Here is a 20,018-nt window from a genome sequence, read left to right on the forward strand (position 1 = left end):
CCTTTCTAAACCGTTTTGTGATTTATTTAGGCTGTTGGCTGTTGCTATCATTATACTATATATACATAATATAAATACCTAAATAATTTTTCACTTCTTTATGATAAAGTGATATTCTTTTACTTCTTGACTCACACGTGTGAGAGTGAGACAATGAGAAAACTCTCTCACAATTTCACAGGGTTGGCAGAGACTATGGCTGTCTCTCTCAAAAGAGTCATGAACGTGGTAGATGTTTACGTGTGGTTCTATATAGTAACAGCAGCATAGACACATTTCTTTTCAAAGCATAGTAGATAATTAAAATATGACAAATTTTTCCACACATAAATAAAATAAAGGTAAATAAACTGTATATATATTTGTACAATTTTCAGTTTTAAATATTTTTTTTCTCTCTTCGTGTACTTGTTCTACAACGGGAGGGGATTGTCTCCCATGACATTACCCTCCATTGAAATCTCATCCATTCATTTTTTTTATCACATATTATTTTAATTATGAAAAAAATTATAAAGGATGAGGATACACATTTTAATCTCTCATGTTGGATTCTCAGGGAGAGAACCCGTTCCCTTCTACAACATTGAAAAAACAATCGTATATAAATAAATAATTAGAAGTGTAAGTATGTTCGGTTTGTATGAAATTTTAGTTTTTTTTTTTGACAATGTATTAAATTTTAGTTAAAAAATATTTGAACTGATAAATTTTTTATCAGTGTAGTTTGGTTTCAATTTAGTGTCTTTTAGAAATGGAACCTAATTAAATTAAGGTTCCGCGACTTAATTTAGTTCAATTTGATTGATCAGTTTAATACATTTATTTTACAAATATAACGCCCAGCCAACACTCATGTGTTGGTTGCGCAACAACGTCAAACGTAAAAAATTTGAGGGTTTTTTTGGTTACATAAGAGAAAAAACAAAAAACCAATAAGGGATCATCGCCTAATAAGCTCTACACTTCAAATATCATTTTAGAGTGGCTTAACCAGATCTCTAAAAAGAGTAGGGACATTCAATAATGGAGAATCAGAGGTAGCACCCAATTTAACCAACATATTGGCATATGCATTTTGTAGAGTATGAGTAAGCATCAAATTTTAATCCAAGATTATACTCCAGTTTAAATAAAGGATCAAATATATCAAGCAAATAGTTGCCAGGAGTATATTTTATGTATTTACAATAAATAAAGGATTTTTTTTAATTGTTTTTTTCTACAAAAAGGTATTTTAATATTAAAGCATCAAATAAAGCATACCCAATAACTACGATTGTTCGTATATTATGGACTTAAAGTATACCCAACAACTTTATCAAAAAAAGTATACCCAACAACTATTATGAATTAAACATATCTTTTAAAAAATAAATATATTTTAAAAATATTACAACAATTATATTTTAAAGAATTGTGATTATTTTATATAAATAAAATCAAAAAAGTTTAAATATTCTCTTACAGGAGTAATAAGGACGCAATACATCTTAATAGTCGTTTGGCTGGGTGGAAAGAAAGTGGAAGAAAGAAAATTACGAAAATAAATGAATGAATTTAGACTAATTTTTGTCCAAGTTCATTCATTGATTTCCTTTGATTTTCTTTTCTTCCTCTTGATTTCCTAAAGAAATTTTCGAAGTAATAGACTCGACTTGAATCACCTCCCATAAAATTTTCACATTAGACCAATAGCAATGAGAGTCTTGAGTTTGAACTCAACAATGAAAAAGGGGTCCAATGGTTGTTGAGATAGGTGTTGAAGATGACATGGAAGAGAGAAGTGTTGAGGAAACTCAACACAATTGAAACTGATGCAGGGGGACACTTGGCGCGTTATGTTTGGCTTGATCTTGGCGCGTGTAATACACGCGAGGACAGGGGCGTGTTCTGGTTCTTCACGCGGAGAAATAAAGAGTTTTTGATAAGATCCAGCCACGTGGCTGGTTGCGATTGGCTGGCTGGATTTTTATCCACTTAATACTTTGAACTCAATTATTTCATTGCAAAATAATTTTTTATTTTTTTACCAAAATTCATGATTTTTTTTGTCTATAAATAGAGACTTGGTTCATTTGATTTGGACACAGAAAAAAATTTGATTTTTTCACTATATTAATCTTATTATTATCTTCCTAGCTATAAGTGTTAATCTTGAAGTATTAGTCTTTTTTTTTGTGAAATAGATCCCAATAATCATTTCAACAGCCAAAATTCTTCTAATTATCCCAACAATTATCAAAATCCCAACAATTACGTTGTGTTGCATTGCATTGCATTTTAAATTATTTGTATCGTACTAATTATGTTGCTTGTGTGTTGCATTGCATTTTAAATTATTTGTATCGTACTAATTACGTTACTTGTGTGTTGTATTTTAAATTAAGTTAAGATGATTTGTATCGTATAAATTATTTAAATAATTTTTTTTATTACAAAAAACAAAAAAATAAATTGTTAAGTGTTAATTATTTTAATTTAATTTTAATCGATAATTGTAATTTTATGTAATCATAAAACAAAAATATAAATTTAAATGAGAATATGAAATAAAAAGTGGTGGGGTAGAGAAAGTGGTGGGGTAAAGTGTTGAATGAAAAAACTATTAGAGAAGACAAAAGTTGAATGAGTGTTGAATGAGTAGGTGCAAGAAAGAGAAAATGATATGGAGTGTTGGGAGTTGAAAAAAGTGGTGTTGAGAGTTGAAACCATTGTGAATGGTCTTAGGGGAGTTGCCATATATATATTCTTTAATTTTAAATTAAAAATACAAATAACAATAAAAAAATAAAAGGTTGAGATATCACTAGACTAAAATGTGATGGAAGAATCAATCGTTAGTTGATTCAATAATAATTAACGCTGAATTTGATAAAATTGACAATGGTTCGATCCCAAGAGGATTGAAAAAATTTGATGTTAGAACTGATCCTGTATTAAATTAATTCAATAGACACATCGTGTTGAAAAAAAACCTAAAATAAATGTGATCCAAGTCCACTAGAGAGTAGAGACCATGGCCCTGCCATGTTGAATTCTCATGTACACCTAGCTACTACATAGGTTATAGCTAGGTATCCTATTCACTCGTGTTTTTTCCAGTCTTTTCTACTGTTACTTTATCCTCACATCATCATCAGACGGTAAGTGCGTATGTGTCTGCTATCATCCATTCCTCAGACGTACGTGTAAAACAAATGCAGTCACCATTTCTAATGCTATTATTTTTTTATTTATTATAACTTTTTTACTATAATACGGAGTAACTAAAGAATAATCTTTATATATATTTTCTCCGTCCCAAAATATAAGAAAAAATAAGTAAAATAAACTTAAACTTGATGTATTTAGTTAAGAATTTTGATCAAATATATTCATTTTTGTTGATCAATTTTTGCTTATATTTATAGGGACGAAGTTTAGACATCTTTTTTATGGTCTGTTCGATTGTAGGAAGAAATTGATAAGAGAGAAATAAGTAAGAAAGAGTATGAGAAAAGAGAAATAACGAGAAATAGAGAAGAAATAGAGAAAAATAATAATTAAATAATATATATATACATTTTTTAAATAATTGTATTGTATGATTAATTGTGGTTTTTTTTTTGAGTTTGTGAACAAAAAAAAGTGTCTAAATTTTGTGTCCAGACAATAATTGTTCATAATTTAGTTGTTAAATTATTAACGGAAAATGCTTGGCGTACGAATCTCAACTGATCTCATATATAAAAAAAATAAAAAAAAAATCAGATTTATTTAACGACTAATGAATCTGATTTATCATCACATACATTAGCATTTCAATAAATTTAATTTTTTTTTATTTTATGTATGGCACTTGAGGGAGTATATTGGTAACTGGTAACGAAACACAAATATTTGGTTAGAATGTGTGGATTCAATTGGTTAGAATGTGTGGATTTTTAAGTATTAATTATTTTTTTTACTATTAAATGTAAATTTTTTATATTTGATATTGTAACATATGCTAAAACTTTTATTAAAGTAAAAGATATTTATTAATTTAAATTGATAAAGTACATTAGATTCAAGTATAAAGTCAATACAACTAAAAATAAAAAAATTTATCTGTGAATAAACTCACAATATTCAAGTTAATATCATAAAATTGTTTAATCATTCTTATAAATAATGTGATAAAATCAAAGCGACGGGAATATCATATTTCCGGATCTTCATCATTGACAAACTTAGTCACTATGAGAATCAATAGTTGACTGAAGTTGATCTGTCAATCTAAATCAAATGAACATTGCAATAAGACAGAAAGCAAACGAACACCATACGCAGACAGAAAATTAAACGAACACGACACGAAGATGTCAAACCAAACAACGTCGCATTGAGACAACAAAATAACAAAAAAAAAACTTAATCTTTCTAAAAAATCACTTATTTAAATTAATGCAACTGAAAAAATTCACATTGGTGATTTCAGACCGAAAATTACCCTTTCATGAAAGAAGTTAAAAAAAAACTTAGAACGAATGAATGAAAGAAGTTAAAGAAAAACTTAAGAGAGAATGAAGATTGAGTTTTTCTCTTGGAAACATAGATCACATGTTAGCATAATCCATTATTAATTAACATTAAAACGAAACGAATACTAACACGTCCATCTATTATTATATTATATGGAAAAAACTAATATGTACTCTTCAAATACTTGTTAGTAGTCTCTCCGTCCCAAAATAAATGACCTAATATTGACATTGTATACTATTCATATGATCAACTTTGACCATATTTTTCTACTAATATGTACATGCAAATATTAGCATATATGAGATGTTATTTGATTTGTCTTGATAAGTATTTTCAAAATATATACTCCCTTCGTCCCAAAATAATTGTCACAATTTTACCGTATGCACTATTCATATAAGTTACTTTGACCACATTGTTTTACTAATGTATAAAGATAAATATTAGCATATGAGATATTGTTAGATTTGTCTCGATGAGTACTATCAAAATATCAATTTTTCATAATTTTTAATAATACACAACAAAAGATATTCATGATCAAAATTGTGCATTGACAAGTGTGCAGTGGTAAAATGTGACAATTATTTTGAGACGGATGGAGTAATTTTTAGAATTTTTTTTATAATAAATAAGATATTAATGATTAAAGTTATACATTGACAAATGCGAATGTGGTCAACTAAATCATTTATTTTGGGACGGAGGGGGTATTTTATTTTATTTTTTAAGCAAAAGGGGTGTAGATGGAGAACCAACTACAACACCCTAGATAGATAAATAAAAAGAAGGAAATACAAAAAGAGAATGGGGACATGGACCAAAACCTTCTCAAGCAAAAAGAGCAAGAAAATAAAAGCATAAGCTGCAAAACAAACAAAGAAAAACAAATGCAACAAAAGAAAACGGAGGTATTACTTACTTCCCGAAGAACGGGTATAACGAACTGGGAATCCATGCTGCGATTTCTTTTTCTTAGCCTTAGATACTACTTCAATAAAAGGTTCTTCCTTAGCAGCAGCGCGGTTTTTCAAGTAATTAATAGCTGCTGCAGTCTCTTCTTCATCAGTATACAGCCTATGCCCAATGTCACTAGCCTCATTATCTTTCTAGTTTCTCAAAATCTCCAAGTCATGAGCTACATGAGGATTTAGAACAGCATCAGAAATAGTGATGTTGGTAGAAGTACCACACCAAGATGGGGGATCTTGAATGTAGTCTAAGTCTGTCACTGCGTCACTCTGTGGATCCACTCTTGGTTTCTTAGCCGCTAGATCATTAGCAGGAACTGCTTCAACCGAAATGCTAGAAAAAATCTCTTCTTCAAAAATTAGAACAACTCCCATAAGAACACTAGGTCTAATCTCTTTGTCTCTTGTAATATCCTCAATAAGTGGATCTACATCTGCCACAACTTGATTGGATGCAATTGCAACCGGTTCTGATGCAGAAGGCATAGGAACAGGCTGCACTTTTCTCTTGTTCACTAAACTAGTAGTGTTTATTGGGAGATTCTGATACTTGCAATTCTTAAAAGAATGCCCAATAATCTGACAAGAGTGACAGAACGGAGGAAGATTCTCATATTCAATATCAACATAAAAATCAAAGTCATTCCTTTCAACAAGGATTCTTTCCCGCAAGTTTGAATTCAAATCCACATCTATTAAAATTCTTGCAAAGTGACCAAAAGTTCTCTTCTTAGTTGCTTCATCGAGAGCCAAAGGACTACCTACAGCCCCCGCAATTTCAAACAGAATTTGAGGCCGCCAATATTCACGGGCAAACCCGTGAATACGAATCCATGTTTGAGCATTAGTTGGTTGCACAATATATGGGTTAAAATCAACAGACCAAGCAAAAGTCCTAAGTAAACCTGGTGAGAGGTTCCAAAACCCTATGAATCTCACTGCACTTAAATCATCCAAGGAAGAAAAAATAAATTCAAAGTAGCCTTTACCTAAGGAAACCATGGACCACTCCTCATTAGTTTTTCAGAACTTGAGAATTTGGTATTAAAAATTGTACATTTTTATCTCTTTAAAAGTTAAAAATTATTTTGTTCAAAAATAATTATTATTTAAAGTATTCTTAATATGTTCATAAGACCACATGTTAGCATCACCATTATATTATTAATTTTAGCAAAGGGTGAGTTGGCTAGTCCATATCGATTGACATGTGAAAACTTAGAACTTTAGAGATTTTTTATTTTAAGGTTTTAGGTTTGAATTTTTCTCAATAACATTTGCTATACTAGGTTAGTCCATGTAGATTAAAAAGGGTTATGATAATCTGTACTTTAAGGATACATGTTAATAACATTTAAAATAGTAATTATATTTTGGAAACAAAAACTTTTGACTCTTGAATAAATGAAAAAGCACAATTTACAATACACAATTTTTATCTATAGTATATTAACATGTGTCCGCACATGTTATTATTTTCCGAATAAAAATTCTAATTTTAAAATGACTTTTTATTAGTGAAAAATGAAATTAGTATATCTTTCAAATTAATCAATCCTTAAATCGAATATTGAATCTTCAAAAAATAAATAAATTGGTTTGTCAAACTCTTGTTTCTAAATTCTCTTCTATAAGCTAAACTCATAGTCTATGCTCATGTGTGCATTGTTCTAACTCTAAATTCTCACATTCTAGACGTTTTTTATTTGATTGTCAAAGTGTTTGCGCCGCCTATAAGAGTTGTAGATCAACGGTCTGTTATCAACAACCATTATTCCACTTTCAAGCCAACGATCTTAATTAAGTCTAAGAGGACCAATTTAATCCAATTTACAATTTAGTCCAATTTAGTCTAATTAAATAATTAATTCCGAAAATATATACAAATGTGTCTCCTTATCTCTTACAATTATAAAAACTCTTACAACTATATTCATGGACAAATATATTTTTTAGTAAAAAAAGAAAAGAAAGGATAAATTGGACAAGTTTAATTATATATTCGCCATCGACAACTTAATTTGTATATAGTTTTTCTAATAACTTCATATAAACTTTTAGTCGACATAATTAACAAACAAACCTTTTTGCCTTACTAAAGAATTAATGAACAGTTTTAAACCAAATATGTCGGTGCTATTGCTTGCATACATGATACATGCTGTCTTATTCAATCAATTAATTAATTATCCAAAAGTATGTCTAGTTGAGCTAAATTATTTACAAACTCAGCTGATCTTGAACAGATGATTGATGTTTTCCGGGGCCAAATTGTTTTTCAACGTGCATTAGAAAAAGGGACATCTTATCATTGTCCTATTTATGTGGTGTGTTATTCTAGATTTTTATTATTGGAGTAAAAACTATCAACAAATACAATTTTTTGTGTGGGGTTTTAAGTATATTTTCAATACATTTTTTGTTCAAAGTTCATATCAATCGATTATTATAGATTTCAAAGTGTTGATTCACTCAATTATTGCAAACGAAAAATAAAAATCTAAAGCAAAGTGTTTTAATGTAGAAAAGTAAATAAATTTCAATGTAAGGCCGCGTATTATTTCTAAGTGCAAATTGAGAGAGAATCCTCTCCGTTGTAAATTTCACACGATGTGATTCTGTTTAATTTTCACCTTTCAAACTTTTTATTTGAGTAAATAGTACACGATAAAAAATGATTAAATTGTTGAGATGTAACAAGAGATATATTTGATGGAAGAGGATCTGCTCTCGTGTAAATTGGTCACTAATATTATTTATCTTAGTGCAAATTGGTCATATGGAAGGCCAATTGTAAGCCTAGATTAATATAACTAGGAGGCATTCTAAAAAAAAGTTTTCCCCAATATAATGGCGGCCTAGAACTAGATGTTGAAGGGATATTTGTGGCAAAATTTGAGTTAAACTCAGCCCAAAAATTGTATTTTCCTGTATTTTCTTAAAATGTGAATCAATATGGCATCTATACAGCTTCCATCATGGGCATTGACACAATTATGTCTTGAACATTGCTTTCCAAACAAGTTCTATTGGTCGTGTCAATTTGACGTGGTTCATATATTGTTCTCCCTAAACCCAAATTCATATTCAGATAAAAAGTAAAACTTTAAACTCAAATTCGACGGAGTTCGGGTATTTTCGATGAGGTTCGGGTATCCTTTTCTTACCTCATTCTTACATGAACTTGAGTTGCATTTTTGTATTTTTTATTAAAAGAAGTTAAAACTATTTTGTTTCAACAATTATATTTTTTTATACACAGAAAAAATGGTTTGTTTAAGACTCAACTTAAAAATAAGTATATGAATATAATTTAAGAGTTTATTTAATGATGAGTATCAATGTCCTTATTACCCGCTTCTGTCTTTTGAAATCAGAGAAATTCAAACTCAAATCAATCAACTCTGATTTTTCCTATCAAAGTCGGGACGGGTTCAAACGAGTACTCTCATACACAAATTTTGTTGCGATGCCAAGCAATGTTTGAAAGTTCATATGTTTCATGTAAATCAACAATGTTGACGCACATTATCTTTGAAACAAATTATTTGAAACATTTCTACCAAGTAAAACAATTTGAAATTCAAAAAGAGCTAGAGTTATGAATGTTGTTTTTAAGGGAATTTATTTTGTCATTCAAAAAGTACTAGTGGCGTATCTTGTTATCCGTTTGCATTTCATTCATATATGATTATCTTATATTTATTAATGAAAAAAACGACACATAACTAATAATTTGAAATTGAAAGAGCAAAGTGCAAAAAGAAAATACATAAAATAAATTGAGAAAAACTTATAATGCAAGAAATGTAAGAGACTAAGAAAAAAAATATTATAATGAAATTAAGAGAAATAATCTTTATTATGTAAGATAGTTCTACGAAATTGGAAGAATAAATCTTAAGTATAAAATCAACTATAGCATGATTTATGTCAAATACCAATTTTAACTTTTGATGTTTATAAATGAACTAGTTCTTGCATTTCGTGGGTTTTGGTTTCATAAAACGTGCAAAAAAAAAACTTGTAAATTATAGGAAGGTAATTTGCGATGAATTTTTAGATAAATTTAAATGTGTAAAAACGTAAAGAAACATGTAAATTGCAAGAAAAGTAAATTAAACAAAAAAGTAAAAGACATATTTGCCCCGTATCACATTTCTAAATTCAGTCTTCGATCGACAAAACATGCGATTAACAAAGCTTATAAATACTAGTTGAAATCATAACTAAATCTTGTAATCAACTAAAAAAAATTGGTTGGCTCATTTACTGTATTTTTCACTATGTTGTTGAAACACAAATACAGTAATGAAATTCAATTAAAATGAGAAGTTTTGCAAAGAGTATATCACTACAGGAGCTTGTCACTTGTTCTAAAGCTTGAAAAAGAGATGTAATTAATTTTCAAGGCAAAGAAGCAAAGTCTACTGAACCATGAAATCATAATAGTTGTCACCAAGGAACATTAACCTTTAGTGTGCAAGCACTAGAGTATACACATCAATATCAATATGAAACTAAGCATGTGAGCTAAGTGTTGACAACTCAAAAACATTTCAATTTCTTGTGCTTATTGAGTCTGTAACAGTGAGCACATGATGAACATAATTTATGTGAATCAATAAAGTCACATTGTGGATGGTCTCCTCTATAACATGAATTGTAAGAATCAAGCATAATACCGACATTTCGTATTGAAGATGTGTTGGTGTCGGATTCAGATCTGCTGCAGTTACTTTTAACACAGTTTTCCACTGTTTTAAATCACAGCCATTAATTTTAGATCGGATGGCTGCAATTAATATGTGACCACTAGATTTTAATCGTTGATTTAGATTGGACGGCTGATATCATTTCGTATTGAAGATGCATTGGTGTCGGATCCAGATCTGCTGCAGTTACTTTTAACACAGTTTTCCACTGTTTTAAATCACAACCATTAATTTTAGATCGGATGGCTGCAATTAATATGTGACCACTAGATTTTAATCGTTGATTTAGATTGGATGGCTGATATCATTACGGCTTTTACAAAGTTACTGCACATAATTCTATTATTGTTGTTGTCTAACACATGTTAGTGTCTGACATTAAAATATCATGTAGTTACACTCAGGGTCCGTTTGGTAAAAATAAGCTATAAGCTAGCTGATAGCTGAGCTTATTGAAATTAAAGTATTTGGTAAAATTAGCTTTTAAAGTGGTTATTAAATATAAAATTACATAATTGATAGTGGGTAGTTTATTTTTTAGAGTGGGTAGTTATTAAATTAAAGGGTAAAAATGGAATAAAGTGTAAAAAGCTATAAGCTATAAGCTCAAATGCTACTTGAAATAGCATCTGAAAAAAAGCTATAAGCTAGTACAAAAAGCTTGTTACCAAACACCTCTAATTTTTTGAAACAAACTTATAAGCTCATATAATAAGCTATAAGCTAGCTTATTTGTGTTACCAAACAGAGCCTCAATCACTTTAATTTTTTTAAATTATTAGCAATTTTGTGTCATTCTTAATGTTACATCAAGTATCCATGCAGGGCCAACCGAAGGGTTAAGTGGTCAAGGCAAAGACTTTAGACTTAAAAGATTTGAACAAAAAAAACCTCAAAAGCAATTTTTATTGACTTAAGTTCAGCTCTTAACCTTATTAAAACTTCAATTTTTTTCTTAAAGTATTTATAAAGTTCTGTGTAATTTTTTTAAAAAAAAGGTTTCACAATATAAATTGTGTCGGATCCTTAAATATGTTGGATGGTCCTACGTTCATGTTTGTGTTAATGTTTCAAAGGTTTGAATAGTACTCAATACACCTACACTACCTCAACAAAAAAAAAATCGTGAGGAAAACAAAATGAAATCACTCTCTAAAAGTTATGATCGCTAAAACATTTCTTTTCTAGTAACATAAATGTGAGAAATCATGCATTGTAGTAACAAACCAATCTCAGCTATTTATTTCAAATCAGAGGGTTTATATTACATCTTTTAATAAAATCAGTACAAACCAATCTCAACCATTAATTTTGGATCAGACGGTCCTGATTAAAAATAACGTGAAAATTGTGTGAATATTTACGGCAAAAAAAATCATGTTCAGGGAACCACTTGAAAGATCAAAAGACATATCCTCCGGCGGTACAAGGAATTTGATTTAACGTGATAACTAACTGCATTATGCAGTTATTCGTTCTAACCATCTAATCTATAGGATTAGTGTTCAAGATGTTTATAGTTAATTTTATTATTACTCCGTAACATGTCAGCTGAAATAACTAATTAAAAAATTAAGGATTAATATTTAAAATAGCGTAAAACTACGTGGTATTTTTACAGCAAACGATCCTGATCGATGCTCTAGGCCCCTCCCCCCTTCCCCTCCAGCCCTTCCGACTGCAAAGAACAGGACAGATCTATTATTGTATCTACAATAATTGAAATCACGTATACACTGAGTGAGGGACAAAGAGCACAAGTAGTTACAAGCCATAAAACAAAAATGCATGAATATATGAATTCAGGTAAGGTTGTTATCAAGTCAAGTGAAATAAGAATATAAAAGAAAGTAAAATCTGTACAAATGTGTCCTATATGGTTCTTGAAAATTCTCATTTTCTTGTTTGTTAATATGTATTACATTTTTTGTACAATAGAAAATAACAAGTATATCCATTGTAAAAAAAAAAAGAAATTTAAAAGATTAATATGAAGATTAACATGTGAGCAACATACATTTTTTGTATACCAAGTGATTGAGTTTTGGTAGTTTATGAGTTCTATCAAACGACAAATTGTTCAGAAGAATTTGAATTTAATTCATTGTTGATATAATTTTTTATTAGATTTTATAAGGGCTCATTTCCTAGAAGTAGAGCATTCAATTTTTATGTTTTTTTATAATGAAAATAAAATTATCTTAGATTTGGTAACAATTATTTTATTTAATGTTTCATATCCATGTTTATAAAGTCATTAATTTTTCTTTTAGAGGAACAAGAGCATTGTGCAATGCTAACAATTTTTCATTTATCATCACTATTTTCTTTTGTCTAGTAGTCAAATAATTAAACTCACATTTTTTAAATGTAGAATTATCAAGTTTAAATGTAGGTACTAACTAATCTGTACGGGACTAATGTCACTATTTTATTCAATGTGAGTTAATTTTTGACATAAACTAATCTGTACATTTTGGTGCATGTATTGACTGCAAGATTTATGATACAGTATGTAATTATGTATGATCATAAAAAGGACAGTCTTAGCTTAGATGGAAACAGACAGAGCTGAACACCAACGATACCTGCGGTATAAATGGATGCATCTCACTGCAGACTGCAGTATAAACTATTGGATCGTCAAAAAAAAGCACCATTAACCGGTTATAACGGATATGCATTATTATTTTACATTAGTACTGTTTTTTTAATAATTTAATAGATTCTTCAAAATAATAATAATAATAATACTTCAATAGACAACCATATCGATATTTTCAGTATTGCCGATTGATCCCACAAACCAACACAAGTTTTTTTTTTATCGTGATTTATCTTCACTTGCACACTTTATTAGAATTTTCCATAAGTCACTCATCTAAAGAGTGGTCCAACTCAAACACATTTAAATGTATAGTTCTTATGATATGAGTACAGAAAAGATAATGCATCTTATTGGTATATAAGTAGTGCAAATCAATTCTTATAATTCTTCTTTTAACCATACAATCTTATACCCAACCTCAAAATTTTCACACATCTTAATGTATCTTTCGTTCTTTCAAATGTTCTCTTTTATCTAAAAACTTTAAGAAACCGCTCATTATTTATACATGTTTTTGTACGCCAACGATCAGCCTTCCCCCTTCAACATCAAAATTTTAAGCAATTTTTAATTATCCATCCACTATATAGACCAGGTGACACAATTAACCAGAAATGGATTAGGTGCAGTTGAATTTTTGGTGCAGTCACTTTATAACCGTTCGATCATGATCGGATGATTTAGATAAATGCAGTCAATAAATAAGCTTTTAAATTATGACCGTCCGATTTTGATCCGACGACTACAAATAAACCGACTGCACACAAAAAATGAATGCATGGAATCAGGGCCGCAATTAACCACCTAAAACTTTTTAGCCATTAAAAAAAAAAAACACCCAAAAGTTTTCTTAATAGGATTCCAAATTTCAAAAACACACAAAATTCAACATATAATCATAGAAAGGACAACCTAAAAATACAAATTGTCAATTCATAGTTCAACATTAATTGACAACAAATTCTGATGTTCCATTATTCACATCTCTAGAGCCAAAAGAAAGTTCAAAATTATGTCAGCAATATATAAGTCAAAGAAGTAGTACATTGATCTAATCTCTCTTGCATTCATTAGTTAAGTACGTTCAAGTACTACCTCCCATTTTATAAAAATTATTTTGACTAAATGATATTATTTACTTATCTTACTTTGATCATATTTTTTTAATAATATACATATATATATAAATATTAACATATAAGATCTTCTTTGATTTGTTTTGATGAGTATTTTCAAAATATCAAATTTTTTATAATTTTTACTAATAAACAATTAAATATATTAATGATCAAAATTGTGTGCTAGTATACGTGCAGCAGTCAAACTAATTCTTATATTTTGAGACGGAGGGAGTATAACATAAAATTCATTATTATTAATTAGTGTTAGACTGTTAGTACTATAAAAGTACTGAATTTTATCAAGTGATGATACTTAAAAAGAAGTGTAAGAGATTCTTGACTGTAATTGTACAGTATCATTAACCAGAATTCGTTGCTGTCTCTCTCGTGAATATTTATTTATTTATAAATATATAAAAAAGGCTATGATGGTAAATATAATGATATTAAGCCTTAACAGTGAGTCAGTAACATTGCATACACACACTGCCTCATAAAAGAAAAGGACCAAGTTGAATCAGAATGACCTCATTGTTAATACTGCAAGTTTGTATTGGAATTGGTTTACATAGAGTACTCTTCCTGTTATTTCCAGTTGTTAAAATAAATGTGACAAATATGTACCAAAATAAACTAAATGTGACAAATGGTTAGTTAAATACCCAATGCACTTTTGAGATTTGCCAATTTGGTCTTTTCTTTCACATATAATAATTAAGTTGAAAGTATCAATAGTTAGTTGGTTTACTGATGATTGACGCTGAATTTAGTATGGAGAACCGCGATTCGATTTCTCGTAACTGCGATCGGGAGGGGGCTGAAACCACTTGATGCTAGAACTGACCCCCGAACCAGATTAAACAAGTAGTGAAAACCAAAAAAAAATAAAAAATTAAGTTGTAATTAAGTGAAATAATTTAAGGATTTATTAATTTTCTTAGTAAGTGATATATATATGTAAAAAGTTGATTTGTTAATAACTATAAGGTGTTCATGGGTACGGGTGATCCAATTCGAACTAACCCATTCAAATTCAAAATAGTTTGCTTCGGGTAACGGCTTTATGATGTTAAACCTATGAATCCAGAAACTCAATCCGATTTAAAAAAATATTACATTTATTATTTTTTATAATATAGTTTAATATTCTTATGTTTTAAAATTTTAAATTTTAATATAATATTTAAAGTATTTCAAGTGTTTAAATTTTAGATGGTAAAATTTAGTTTGAATTACTAAATTTTAAAATTTCTATGAAATGAATGTCAGATAAGCATGTATGTTTTTCTGAATTGTTTAAAAAATTTATACGTAATAACAAGTTGTCCTACCCACTCACCACCGGATTGGATCAGTTCGGGTTTAATATAAAAAATACGGATTTCACATCAACCCAACCCAGTTAACTTTGATCAGACCTGATAACAAATTTGGCAAAAATCAACCCAATCCAACCCGCGTACGCCCCTATAGTAAGTGATGTAATTTAACTGTCGATTAGATCACTACTAGAAATTTACTATTTTCCAGCGGAAAAAAATTCGCAGGTATTTCTAAAGATTTTCCTGCGGCTTTCCCACTTAGAAGTAATTTCCTGCAGATCTGGAGTTTTCAGAAAAATCTGCATTTATTTCCAAGGATTTTCCTGCGGATTTCACACTAAGAAATAGTTTCTTGCGGATCTGGCGTTTTCAGGAAAATTCTGCGGGTATTCCCAAGGATTTTCCTACGGATTTTGCAATAAGAAATTATTTCCTGCAGATCTGGCGTTTTCGTGAAAATCCGCAAGGATTCCCAAGGATTTTCTTGCGGATTTAAAAAAAAAATCAATTTTTTTCATAACTTAATTTTGAAATAAAAATAAATTATTTAATTATGATTAAGATAAAAGAAAATTATGGCAAATATATTAAAACAAAATACATGTTAACAATATTTAGGCGCCTAAACTTGTCATAATCCCACCCAAGTGATATTTATTATTTAGCTTATGTTTGGTATCACGGTGGGTAAGCTAGAATCACGGTGGCTCACCATGATTTTACATAAGTTACAAAGTGTAGCTTCTGTAAAATCACGGTTCCAGTCTCTTCTATTTCATTTTCTTTTTAATGAAAAGTTTTTCCCACTCTCTCTTTGTTTCGATGCCCTATTTAGGCAAAATTAAGTCTTACGTTTATATCAGATAGATCCTTTAAGTTTTACGTTTGTAATAGATAGGTCATTTAAATTTTTTAAGTAATAAAGGTCATTTAAGTTTTGTAACAGATATGCTCAGAATTTTCTTCTAGATACCCCTATTGATGGGTTAAATCAACATATCATTGTTAGAGTATTGTGTTATCCTCACGTATCGCTTCATGATTCCATTATTTTTTATTGATGAAGTTTTTCTGTTTGTTGTAAGACGTGTATGAATACCTTTAGGGGTCACACAGTTCATTATAGGAAGCTTCTAAGCTTCAAATACATGCATGCCTTTATTCCTAACGTCTCATGCCTTTGTTCAGACCGTCCTTTTTAAATTTTTAGAAGCGTGGAAGAATATGTGATGAAAGAGGCACCTTAAGTCATCATATGTTCCGGTGTACGAGTGAGTACAAGGAAAACGTGTATGAGTGAATTTTATTGGGGTCACCCCACTTGGGGGATTGGTAAATAAGGATTTTACTGTAGTTAAGACAACCCTAAAAGCCGCTTCAAGCAAATGGGCAAACGTGAGAAAACTTGTTTTGAGAATCAACATGTTCTTTTTACCTTTGCGTTTGACAATTTTAGCTTCATAGCTCTAGAGATTATCGATCTTCTACAAAGTGTTCAATTGTTAAGCATAGCAATATTGTATTTCCTAATTCTATGGATATAACTTTTAAGCGACTTTATCATTCAAAAAGGATTTGCGGCGCAACTTATTTTCCGCTTTCCTTTTTTTTTCTTCATGTGTAATTTATCTTCTAGCATAATTGCTTTTTTTTTTGTCCAGAGCATAATTGGTTCTTTAAATATTAAAAATAATATTAGCTTTTGTTAAAAAAAAATTGAACAAATAGCCCAACGACTTGTAACCAAAAAAAAAAAGCCCAAGGACAACAACGAAAAGGCCATAATGGCTTGAATGCAAAAATAAATTAACAAGACACTGGATATCTATATATCTATATTATTTATATCTATATCTATATCTATATCCAAAACCCTAGTCAATGGATTGGCCAATAGGTGTTCAACACATTTGATTTATGTCCAATTGTATCTTGCCAACATAGGCTTGTCTTCATCCAATTATATCTTGCCACTACTTGATTCACAAAGTCAACTATCACATGCAACATTCCTTCTATTACTTGCTTCATGTGACATGTGTATTATAAAATTTGATCTTGAAAGGTCCACTATAAAATTCGGTGTGATCCCTCACTTGAAGGATATACAACTTAATTTCGTCATGTGCATATGGTTTGCATTTATGTTTGCAATGATAAATTATGCTTAACTCACTTGATTAACAACATCCATGATTGAAATATATATGGTGATGCTTAACCCACTTGATTAACAACATCCATGATTGATATATATATATATATATATATATATATATATATATATATATATATATATATATATATATATATATATATATATATATATATATATATATATATATGGTGATGCTTAACATACTTGATTAACAACATCCATGATTGAAATATATATATGTCGTTCCTACAAACCCCTCTTTTGGATATAACGATTATGCAATGTACTTCTTGATCATATTATCAATGATTATATGAGTGATTTTTAATTTCATCATCTTAGCGTACTACTCATGAGAAAATTAAATTAATTATGCTTTTCGACAAAAATTAAATTTTATACATGTTACGGGTCTTGAAAGCTCCACTATAAAATTCGGTGTGAAGCTTTGATTAATTTGTTTTATTATGGTGCTCCCCAATTAGCCTCCAATCAAATATTCAAAGCATCCTAACACTAATATGCTTTAACAAATGAGTGGAATGTGATAGTTAAAATTAGGAATTGATAGTGTAAAAAAAAATTAGGAATTGAACTTTTGTCAAAAAAAAAATTAAAATAGGAATTGAACTCTCACACTTACAAGAATTTGTAAAATCATGCTATATTAATTCTCTCTTGATGAACCCATACCAATTACTCAAATATTACTGATAAAAATTTATAATTCATGATATTGAAAAATGTTATAAAGCATGGGGAGATGACCATTTTCACCGTTCATAGTCATTTTATAATCACAATTACAAATTATTACTGATAAAAAAATTATAATTCAACGAGAGATGATAATTTTTATCGCTAATAAAAAACATTTAAATTACTATTACAAGTTTTTTTTAATAATACTATTACAAGTCATTACTGCTAAAAATTTATAATTTATCGAGGAGATGACAATTTTGATCGCTAATAAAACTTTGAAGATCACTATTACAAGTTATTGGTAATTAAAAATTATCATTGACGGGAAAATGACAATTTTGATAGCTGATAAAACTTTGAAGATCACTATTACAAGTTATTGCTGATTAAAAATTATCATTCACGGGAAAATGACAATTTTGATAGCTGATAAATGTTTTAAAATCACTATTACAAATTATTACTGATAAAAAGTTATAGTTCACCGGAAGATGACAATTTTTAGCACTTAAAATAACTAGTATTATAAATTTGTCAAAAAAAAAAAACTATTATAAATTAAAAGTAACTTATGCTTTAATAATAGGTTCTGCCTTTTTAAGGTAATCGTTAAAGCTACGGGTTTAATATAGATGCTTGAAGTATATATGGGGTGGGGAGATTAAATATCATATCTCTAATCTTCTTGATTGTGGCGCATGATAGTTCCAATTTATGTAATTATCTTTGATGTAGGAGGATTTCTTCTGTATATTATTATTTTAGTTAGATTTAGTTTTATTATATTTTAGGTTGATTTCTTATTTTTATATTTCACCTAGTTTAGTTATTTTTATATTTTAGGTAGATTTGTAATTTTTATTTAGCTAGGTTTGTTGTTTTTATTTTTACAATCTTTTAGGAGATTTGTTAATTTTATTTTTCACTCCTATTTAAGCTAAATTATTGTAGCCTTAAAGGAAACTTTTTGATTTAATAAAAATACAGAGATTTCTCTCAAGTTTGGTGGATTCCAAATTACTCCTTCTGGTCGATTCCGGAAGTCTAGTGGATTCTAGATTAGTTACTCTTTCTGGTGGATTTCGGAAATCTGGTGGATTCCAGAGTCTTATCTGACAGGTTTGTCGCTTGTGAACCTGTTTTTTATTATAGGATTAGCGCTTGCTTTTTCTTCACGCTTCCGTAATGCCCAAACCAGTCAAAAATAAAAATAAAAAATTGCCCCAAACCCAAGACTTTTTTTTTTTCTTGACGAGGCCAAACCAAGACATTTTATAAGGTAACATTGTCTTTTTAGTGAACTATGTAACATTAAGATTCACATATTTGTTTTAACACTACACTCTTTAATACACACTTTTTAAGTTTTAACACACATCATTTTTTTCGTTAAAATTCATATTTGAGTCCTACCAAATTTATATGGGATCCACATGTTGGGTTGATTGCAATGTAAGTCTCACAATGCTAATGAAAGGGAAAAAAAAGTCAAAGAAATTATATTGGAGAAGTCTCACATTGCTTAGAGAAGTGAATGGGGAGGGAGTTAGCTCAATGCTATATATAGAGACCTCAAGTTCCTTATTTCAACACACCAAACAGTAGCACTTGTAAACACTTTAAGTTTATATTTCTGTCTTTCTTCTTTTCTCTTATGCTTTTGTTTAAGAATATTTAAGATGTAGTTCAAATATTTACGTTGAAGAGTGTGGGTGTACTGGGGCATGAGGTGGTTGAGAGGATAGTCTATGTGTTATAACAATTTTTCACATAGTGTTATTCTCTGGTTGTCGGATTAGACAACAGCCGTGATTTTTTTCTCCGGTTTTGGAATTTTCACGTTATATTCTTGTATTATTGATTGTGTTCTATTTTCTTTATGTCTGTTTTTCCAACACGTGAATATAAC

The sequence above is a fragment of the Trifolium pratense genome, linkage group LG2 (genome assembly GCF_020283565.1).
Source record: "Trifolium pratense cultivar HEN17-A07 linkage group LG2, ARS_RC_1.1, whole genome shotgun sequence".
NCBI classification, from domain to species: Eukaryota; Viridiplantae; Streptophyta; class Magnoliopsida; order Fabales; family Fabaceae; genus Trifolium; species Trifolium pratense.